Source organism: Lissotriton vulgaris, unplaced genomic scaffold, assembly GCF_964263255.1.
Source record: "Lissotriton vulgaris unplaced genomic scaffold, aLisVul1.2 SCAFFOLD_1351, whole genome shotgun sequence".
Classification (NCBI taxonomy): Eukaryota; Metazoa; Chordata; class Amphibia; order Caudata; family Salamandridae; genus Lissotriton; species Lissotriton vulgaris.
In genome coordinates, this window is record NW_028251453.1 from 1,458 (window position 1) to 9,996 (window position 8,539).

At 46.1% G+C, this 8,539-nt stretch overlaps 1 non-coding gene across 1 annotated transcript; it reads left to right on the forward strand.

Annotated features, from left to right (window-relative positions):
- The first annotated feature begins 5,294 nt into the window (after nucleotides 1-5,294).
- On the forward strand, nucleotides 5,295-5,378 carry LOC147662881 (small nucleolar RNA snR60/Z15/Z230/Z193/J17). The gene has a single exon (XR_015305478.1). It is a non-coding gene; the product is annotated as a small nucleolar RNA snR60/Z15/Z230/Z193/J17 (small nucleolar RNA).
- The last annotated feature ends 3,161 nt before the right edge of the window (nucleotides 5,379-8,539 follow it).

Sequence of the window (8,539 nt, forward strand, 5' to 3'; positions counted from 1 at the left end):
AGTGTTTGAGTATGCAGGGTGATCAGTATGTGAGTATACAGGATGATCAGTATGTGGGTGTCCAGGGCCAGCAGTGTGTGAGTGTGCAGAGTGTGCGAGTATGCAGGGTGATCAGTATGTGGGTGTCCCAGGCCAGCAGTGTGTGAGTGAGTATGCAGGGTGAGCAGTGTGTGAGTATGCATGGTGATCAGTATGTGAGTATGCAGGGTGATCTGTATGTCGGTGTCCAGGGCCAGCAGTGTGTGAGTGTGCAGGGTAAGCAGTGTGTTAGTATGCAGGGTGAGCAGTATGTGGATGTCCAGGGCCAGCAGTGTGTGAGTGTGCAGGGTGAGCAAAGTGTGAGTGTGCAGGGTGAGCAGTGTGTGAGTATGCAGGGTGAACAGTGTGAGTATGCAGGGTGATCAGTATGTGGGTGTCCAGGGCCAGCAGTGTGTGAGTGTTCAGGGTGAGCAGTTTGTGAGTATGCAGGGTGAGCAGTACGTGGGTATCCAGGGCCAGCAGTGTGTGAGTGTGCAGGGTGAGCAGTGTTTGAGTATGCAGGGTGATCAGTATGTGAGTATGCAGGGTGATCAGTATGTGGGTGTCCAGGGCCAGCAGTGTGTGAGTGTGCACGCTTTCTCCGGGCACAAACACCACCAGCCGTCAGTGCACGCTTTTACCAAGCACAAACACCACCAGCTGTCAGTGCACACTTTCACTAGGCACAAACACCACCATCCGTCAGTGCACGCTTCCACCAGGCACACACCACTAGATGTCAATGCACGCTTTTCACCAGGCTCACACACACCACCACCATCAGTGCACGCTTTCACCAGGCACACACCACCAGCCGTCAGTGCACGCTTCCACCAGGCACACACATTACCAGCCATCAGTACACACATCAATTGTTAACGCATCCACAATTAACTATTGTAGCAATCGCAGTATTGCAGACTTTACTTTTAAACATAATCATCTAAAGCTTAGCAGGCCACCATTGCTACAATTCCAATCCAACCCACATAATTCCAATACACACCACATGCATACACTCCATAACACATGGCGAAAAGACATTGGGGCAGATGTATCAAGATTCCAATTTGCGATTTCTAAATAGCGATTTTTAAGGAATCGCTATTTAGAAATTGCAAAATGGAATGTATGTAGAAAATCGCTATATTTTAGCGATTTCTTAGCCTTCGCCTTAGCATTTTGCGAATTCGCAAATAAGGAATAATTTCCCGTGCATTCCTATGGGCCAGGAGGCCCAGAGGAATGATTGTGAAAATATTCTCAATTTGCGATTCGCAATTTGCTAATCGCAAATTGAGAATAATTTCAAGGGTGCAGGGGTGTCTCAAAGACACCCTGCTGCACCCCTGAAATATTCATGTGTGTGCATATGGTGCACATACATGCCCTATGGGCATGTGTGTGCGTCACATGCCACTTTCAAAAATGCCAAATTGTGCATATTTAAAAGAATTCGCAAATTAACATCAACTACAAGTTGGTGGTAATTTGCGATTTCTTAACCAAAATTCGCAATTGTAAAATGCTACATACATAGCATTTAAGGAATCGCAAAATTGCGATTCCTTAAATGCTATGGCAAAATAAGGAATGGCAAATTTTTGCGATTCCTTAAATTGTGAATTTTTGATGCATGCCAAAACATGCAAATAGACCGTTTGCGATTCGCAAAAGGCTTGATACATCTAGGCCATTGCCATTTCCAATGCCATTTGCTCTAACTCAAATAAATCAGAGACCTATTGCATTTCCAATGCTTGTTTTCTGTTTGTATCTCTTCCTTGTGTGACTTTATAACTTGTACATTTGCAATGTTTTTCTGTTTGTATCTTTTATGTAACGCATGTAATCCTAAGTCTTTATGTATCGCAACTGGTTCTTATGTAAAGCGCTCTGACACCTTCAGGTAATGTTCGCGCTATATAAAATCGCACTAAATAGAATAAATAAATAAATACATTTTCAAACGCGTGCCGCAGACTAGAGCATAAATCAGGCCATGCCCATGCTTATCTATTTAGCAGCGGGGGGGGGGGGGGGGGGGAGGCCTGGAAAGCTGTTACACGAGCTAAGTAGGGTGATAAAACCAAAATGTAGGATAAAACCAGAATGTAAAATAAAACGTGCGCCCAAGGGTGCTGCTTTGCTCCCGGGCAGGGGCGGCCTTAGGCATGTGCAAGCTGTGCACCTGCACAGGGCCACCAAACACCAGGGGCCACCACGCAAATATATATCCTTAATATAATAATCCTCTGAGGATGGATACATATTTGCGTGGCCCCCTGGTAGGGATTTGGCGGCCTCTGGCTCTGTTCTACTTACAAACACCCTGACACCCACCCCCCCTACCCCCTTCACTGGACCCCGCGCAACGCCCCATCCGGACCACCTCTTCCGGGCCCCCTACCTACACTCCCTGCCCAGGGCCACCATGAGCCTAGAGCCACCCCTGTCCCGGGGTTTTAAATGCAGAACAATATCTAATGAACATACCCCGATTATGACGAAGTTTGCGGTGCTACTTTAGCACAGCCACTAAACATCACCACTATAAAGGAAAGGAAGGACACACTCTTGTTACATTATTTGGTATTTCTCAGCCAGTAATTGTGCGCACTGGTACATACTTCACCCACTCTTCATCCAGTGAGCCAGCAGCATTCTCCTTTCATCTCGCGTCGCATGAGTATCCTCCATTAACTGCAGCGCAGTCAATGTCTGAGCAGTCTGCGGAAATGGCCCTCAATTAATTAGCTCATTTGACAGCCAAATTATGTTTTATATTGGCACGCTTCCTTAACATAATATTGGCTGGTACGCGACGTTACAAGTGTCCATGGGCATGGCAGATGTTTAAATACCAACCCCATGCTCGGTGACGACGGGAGATCTGTGTATGTGGTGGTGTGGGGTGTAATAATTGCCAAGAAATACAGCGAGGGAAGAAAGCAAGCCAAAGCAAGCCTGACTTGCTCTAGGAGGGTCTGGGTAGGCGCAGGGGAGGTTCTCTCCTCATATATATTTTAATGGGGTCAAATTGTGCGTTTTAAAGCTCAGCTTTCACAGAAATGTCCTCAAAAGCCAAAGGCTCTGAAAGGGCACATTAAAGAAAATATTACAGTATTTTCAGAGCCTGCCATAACTTGACATATAAGCCTCTTCATTAATGAAATAGTGTGTGCACGCCCGGGCCCCGGCTGGTCCTCAGAGAGGCTCTTCATTATAAATGAGATAACCTACTTCTCCACACTGTTTTCTTCTTTATTCCTCATTAGGTCTTCCTATTATACCCCATCCTTACTGGCTCTCATCATCATCATCATCTTCTTTCTCCCCACTACCTGCACTGCTCACTTGTGTCATTGTTATTACCTTCTCACCCCTTTCCTCCTTTACATCTTTTAGGCTCTCCCATCATTTCAGTCCATTCACAGCCCCTCTTCAAGATCCCCTCATCTGGTTCTTCTTTTCTCCTCCAAGTTCTCATTCTTTCTCTCCCTAGTGATTCCCCTTCATCTCTTAAAAATCGGGTTTTGTATGTAGTGTTTATGAGTGCAGATGGGTCTTTTCATATCACCATCAACAACAGATGTCACTATGCACATTTTGAGTATAATAAAGGGTTACGCAGTGACCACAGAATGACGTGTTGTGCAATAGAAAACCTGTCCTCTGATTACATACTAACTGAATTTACTATAAGTAATGAGTCAGTGTTTTGACCCCAGAAAGACGAGAGGCCAAGAAGACCCTGTTAAGATTTTAGTTGGTAACTTGTTTGCTGAGGAGCACAGGATGCAATATTTATCTTATGCACAGCACCAACTTCTCATTATGTAATGTACCATTGCATACCTTTGTAAACTGGGTTCCAGAGGCTTCGTTTTTTCTGGTTCCAGGCAGGACCACCTGGGCCTATTCCTTACATTTGAAATTTACATTTACTGCTATAGTGTGAGAAGACATTTCATGAAAAGGAATATAAAGTAGGGTTGCCAAAATAAAAATGCCAGCCATGTGTTTAAAGACACTGAAAGACCTCATCTTGAAACTAAATAGGGTTATAAATAAAAATGTATGTATTCATTTGTTAAATGACTTTTCTGTCTTTGTTCCCTTTAGTTATCAGTCATGGATCATTCAGGCAGCCTTTAAACACAATTAAAAGTGATCTCTACTTATATTTGCTGTTCGAAGTATGCACAGATAAGTGTTGAAAATACGTCTTTAGGTGACTGCTTATTTTTGTCCTGTATGGGGCATCAACATGAGCTGGCAACCCTAATCATAAGACTGGCAGGATCAGCACATTATTTCCTACACCCTCGAGCCCTATTAATGCCAGAATAACAATAGTTTAACTTATATCTGAAACCCACACCACCATAAATAACATGCTGAGTTACTTCAAGTGTCTTGGGAATGCACCCTGCATTCAGACAACTCACTCCTCATTCTCGCCCTTCACTTTTACAGTCACCCTGCACTCACAGCAATCACCATGCACTCACACCATTCACCGGCTCACCCTGCACTCATTCATCACTCTGCACTCGCTATGCACTTGCGCTGGTCATTCTGTACCTCACCCTGCAGTCAAACAAGCACACTATTCACCCTGCACTCATGTCACACTTAACTCACCTGTCCCCCTCACTGCTCAATCTGCAATCTCAATCAAATAAACCCATCACTTACCATGCATTCTTTTGTCAGTTGAGTTTTTATGGAATTGCAGGTTTGGGGTTGTCTTTCAAAGTTTCAAGTTATTGTCCATTAATGTCAATTCTATTTCAGACCCATCATAGTTGTTCTTTGGTCTTCAGCCATAGGCAGTTCCTGAGACAAAACTATCGCTCCCCTTCTCATTGTTCTGATTGCTGCCTCAGTTAAATAATCTGCTTTTGACAGTATTGTTACAAATGGCATAACTTGTATGTTAAGGGTATTTCCCATTTTCTCATTAGAACTTAGAGAAAGACAATATAGAAGCATTTCATTTAAATGTTGGAGGTTTCAAATCAAAATATACTAGATTCCTGGGTGGTAGGGCAAAGTGGTAGGTGGTGGGCCGGGCCGCTGGGGGTCAGGGGTGCCCCCTCTATGTGCTTTGCAGGGGGGCCCCCTCAAGTTTCGTTACGCCACTGCCTCAGGAACGGGGAGCGGGGGGCGAGAAGGGGCACCACAAAGTCAATGGAAGGACCATTTACATTTCAAATGCATGTATGTTTGTGTACTGCGTTAGTGCAGCATGCGATAGGTCTGCACCGAGATTGATACAATGATGATCACATAGTTCAGCAGATGAACAGTGGTGAATAGGAGCTCTTGTCTTTCGCTCATATCTGATGTATCGATGGTTTGTGGCAAAAGCAGGAATTGGTATGTAATGTGTGCAGGAAAACTAATGCATGTCGTCTCCTTTCTTTTCAGCCTCAAAGGAAGGATGATCAATTAAAGGTAAGTGTGTGTGGTTTTTTTGTGTGTGTTTTGTTTCCTCTTCTCTACCCCACCCCCTCTCCCGTACTTTGGCACTTACAGGCAGTGTTGTAGCCTTTCCTATCGCTGTCGATCCTAGGCGGCTTCATTTGACCCGTGCCTCGCAGGACTACGCATGAGCTGAGATTTGGCTTCTGTTGTAAAGCAAGTTTTGACTGTAAAATGGTCCCTGCTTTTCTCGTCCATTCTCTCGCTCTCCAAGTTTTGGATTTTTCTTATAATTTTGGTTATCTTAACTCACTGAAGTTGTGCAGCCTGCATCTTATTTAGGGAATTCCACAGCAGTGGCTTGTGTTACTTTCTTTGTGTAGTGCAGCGGGTGGATGAATCTGTCGCATGCTTAATTTGGTGGTTGCTTTGCGTGATGAGACGGTCAGACTTGACTTGCACGTGGAAGTCTGTATTAGCTCTATCTGATGCGGCATTGTGAAGCCATCCTCCTGATTGTTAGGTCTTGCATGGCGTCGGGTGCGCACATGCGCACTCGAGCTCGCGAGATTTTATGGCTTTAGGTACGAGGGTTAAGCCCCACCCCTCTTCTCCATTGGCTGGCCTCCTAAATGGCGTCCAGCCATTGGAGAAGAGGTCCTAGTGACGTTCTTCTTAAGATCTAAGCCCCGTCCTTTTCAGAATGGGGAGCGTGTTTTTTACTTTCTTTCTACCTAGTGACGTTCTCAGTCAAAAACACGCCCCCCAGTCTGAAAAGTACGGGGTTTACAAGACAAAAGGCACGGTGAGCGCTTGTCCTGTTTAGAAACCTATTCATCTGCAAACTTGTTGAACAGTTTGAGCTGAAACATTTTTTTCTTTGTGTTAAAATCTGCAGATAATGCAGCAGATGATGGTTTATGTTGCAAAAGTGGCAGATCTATAATTATGTGGCGGCACATTCAATCACATAATTCCGTGGCCCTGTTTATAACAGAACAGTCCAATACAGAATGGCCCGAGCTCTACCTGCTGAAGAAAGTAACACAGTCACAGACATCAGGTTAACAGTCTGCGCCCTGGGGCCCTGGCATGTGGACACAGGAGGCCCCCTCCACTCCCAGAGAGGCACCCTCAGCATCCTAGCAAGCACAGCTGATGCAATCCAGAAAAGAGGTAGCCCCCACCTCTTCGAGGACACCGGCATCTCTACACGGACTCTGCTCACACTTGCACTCTTAGACACTCAGGCGGAGCAGGGAGTTCCTCTATCGCCGCAGCAGTTCCTGGCATCCATTCCAGGCTTGGGATCGGGCGTGCTCATTTGGCTGTACCCGCTCGAAGGGGCTTTAATAAAATATAGCGCTTGACGGAGATGCTCATGTGTGATGATATCAGTGTGGTGCCCACTACAAAATCAGCTGTCAGTGTTGCACGATTGGGGCAGTATTAGGGCCTCTGGGTCATCTATTTGATTTGTGCGAACGTGACAGCATGAAGAGGCGGGCAACCATCCTTACATATGAACATATACATTTATATATACATATACATTATATTATATATATATATATATATATTTTAACGGCCCCAGAGTCCCAGAATTCCAGTGTCTGAGCTCACTGTTTCCTCACTGATAGAGAACCATTAAGGACTTGGCTGACCCAGTGCACGTGTCGGGGGAGGAGCGGAGGAGGAGCGAACATCGAGTGAGCATCGAGCAAGCAGCAGCAGCAGGAGGGAAGGCTGCCAAGTCCCGCGTCTCCGGCGTCTCCTGCGTCCATCATCGGGGAGAGGCAGCCTACATCCCGGCATCTCTGCAGTAAAACCATGCAAAGGAGGTCAGTGCTGTGCCCCCAGGAGGATCAGCACGGCGCAGCGGGGGCAAGGACCGAGCGAGGGCCGGAAAGCGACCGCGAGCTCGGCCGCCGTTATAGGCGAGCTCGGCCGCCGTTATAGGCGGCTGCGAAGTAAGAGCCCGGGGGCAGACCACGGATGCAGCCTGACTAGGTCTACTAGCCTGTGGCCCCCTGTGAGCTCCGCTCACCGCTCTCCCCTTGACAGAGGTTCGCTTAAGGAGTAATACCACTGCCGCTCCCGACGCCATTGCCGCCCCGCCTAGAGGTTTAGCACCAGCGGCTTGTCTTGCATTCCCCCGACCCGCCGCTACCTCTCCAGTAGCCAGCACGTGTTTCACTTTGAAAATCACAGCCTTCCAAAACATTTGCTTCTCCAGGAGCCATAGTACAAGGCTCTTCTCGATAAACAATCTACTGAGTCATTGCGCCTTTGAGGCGTTAGGGCTCAAAGGAGGACAAACAAAGGAGGACAAGCTTGGTCAAGCAGAGTCCTCTCTTACTAAGAGACTCGAACAAAGCGTGACCAGCTAACGATCAAAAAGTTAGCAGCCACAAAGATCACAAACAGCAAGAGAGGCAAGAAAGAGAGCGAGGGGAAAAAATACCCCCATTAATTCAAGGGTCAGTAAAAGAGCGAACAAAGAGAAGGAGCACACAGGTCCTGTCGTTAAGCAAAAAAAAAGAAAATAAATGAGATCAGGAACGAACCGGCAACCCTTACCAAATAAGAAATAAAAAAAAAAAAAACCAGGCAAGTCCCTCCAAGAGGGTTCCTCTTCAGTTCAAAAGGGGGAACCAGCGGACCAATGAGAGAGAGAGAGGGCAGGATCAGTCCCGACACCAGACAAAATCGACCCAATCCTAGGAAAACAACAGCAGAAGATCAATAAATCATTTTTCCTAAATGACCCAGGGTCCCTGATTTTTGCTTCAACATAGGAGGCACTAAACCTACCGAGCCCAATTCAGCCCGACAAGTTAAAAACACTAGTCTTGTTCGAAACTTCAAACCAGGACAAACAGCCAATGGAACTATTTACTTACGACGCCACAGCCGACTACCCAGGGAAAAAATATCATCTAGGGAAAAAATTGGAAACTGTGTTGGTCCAAGTCCACAATACAATCAGGTCATCTATTGATATGGAACCGACTAGTGGTACAGAAAAAAAAATAACAATAGGTCAGCAAGACCCGAAAGGTGAAAACCAAATTTCATTGATACCATCGAC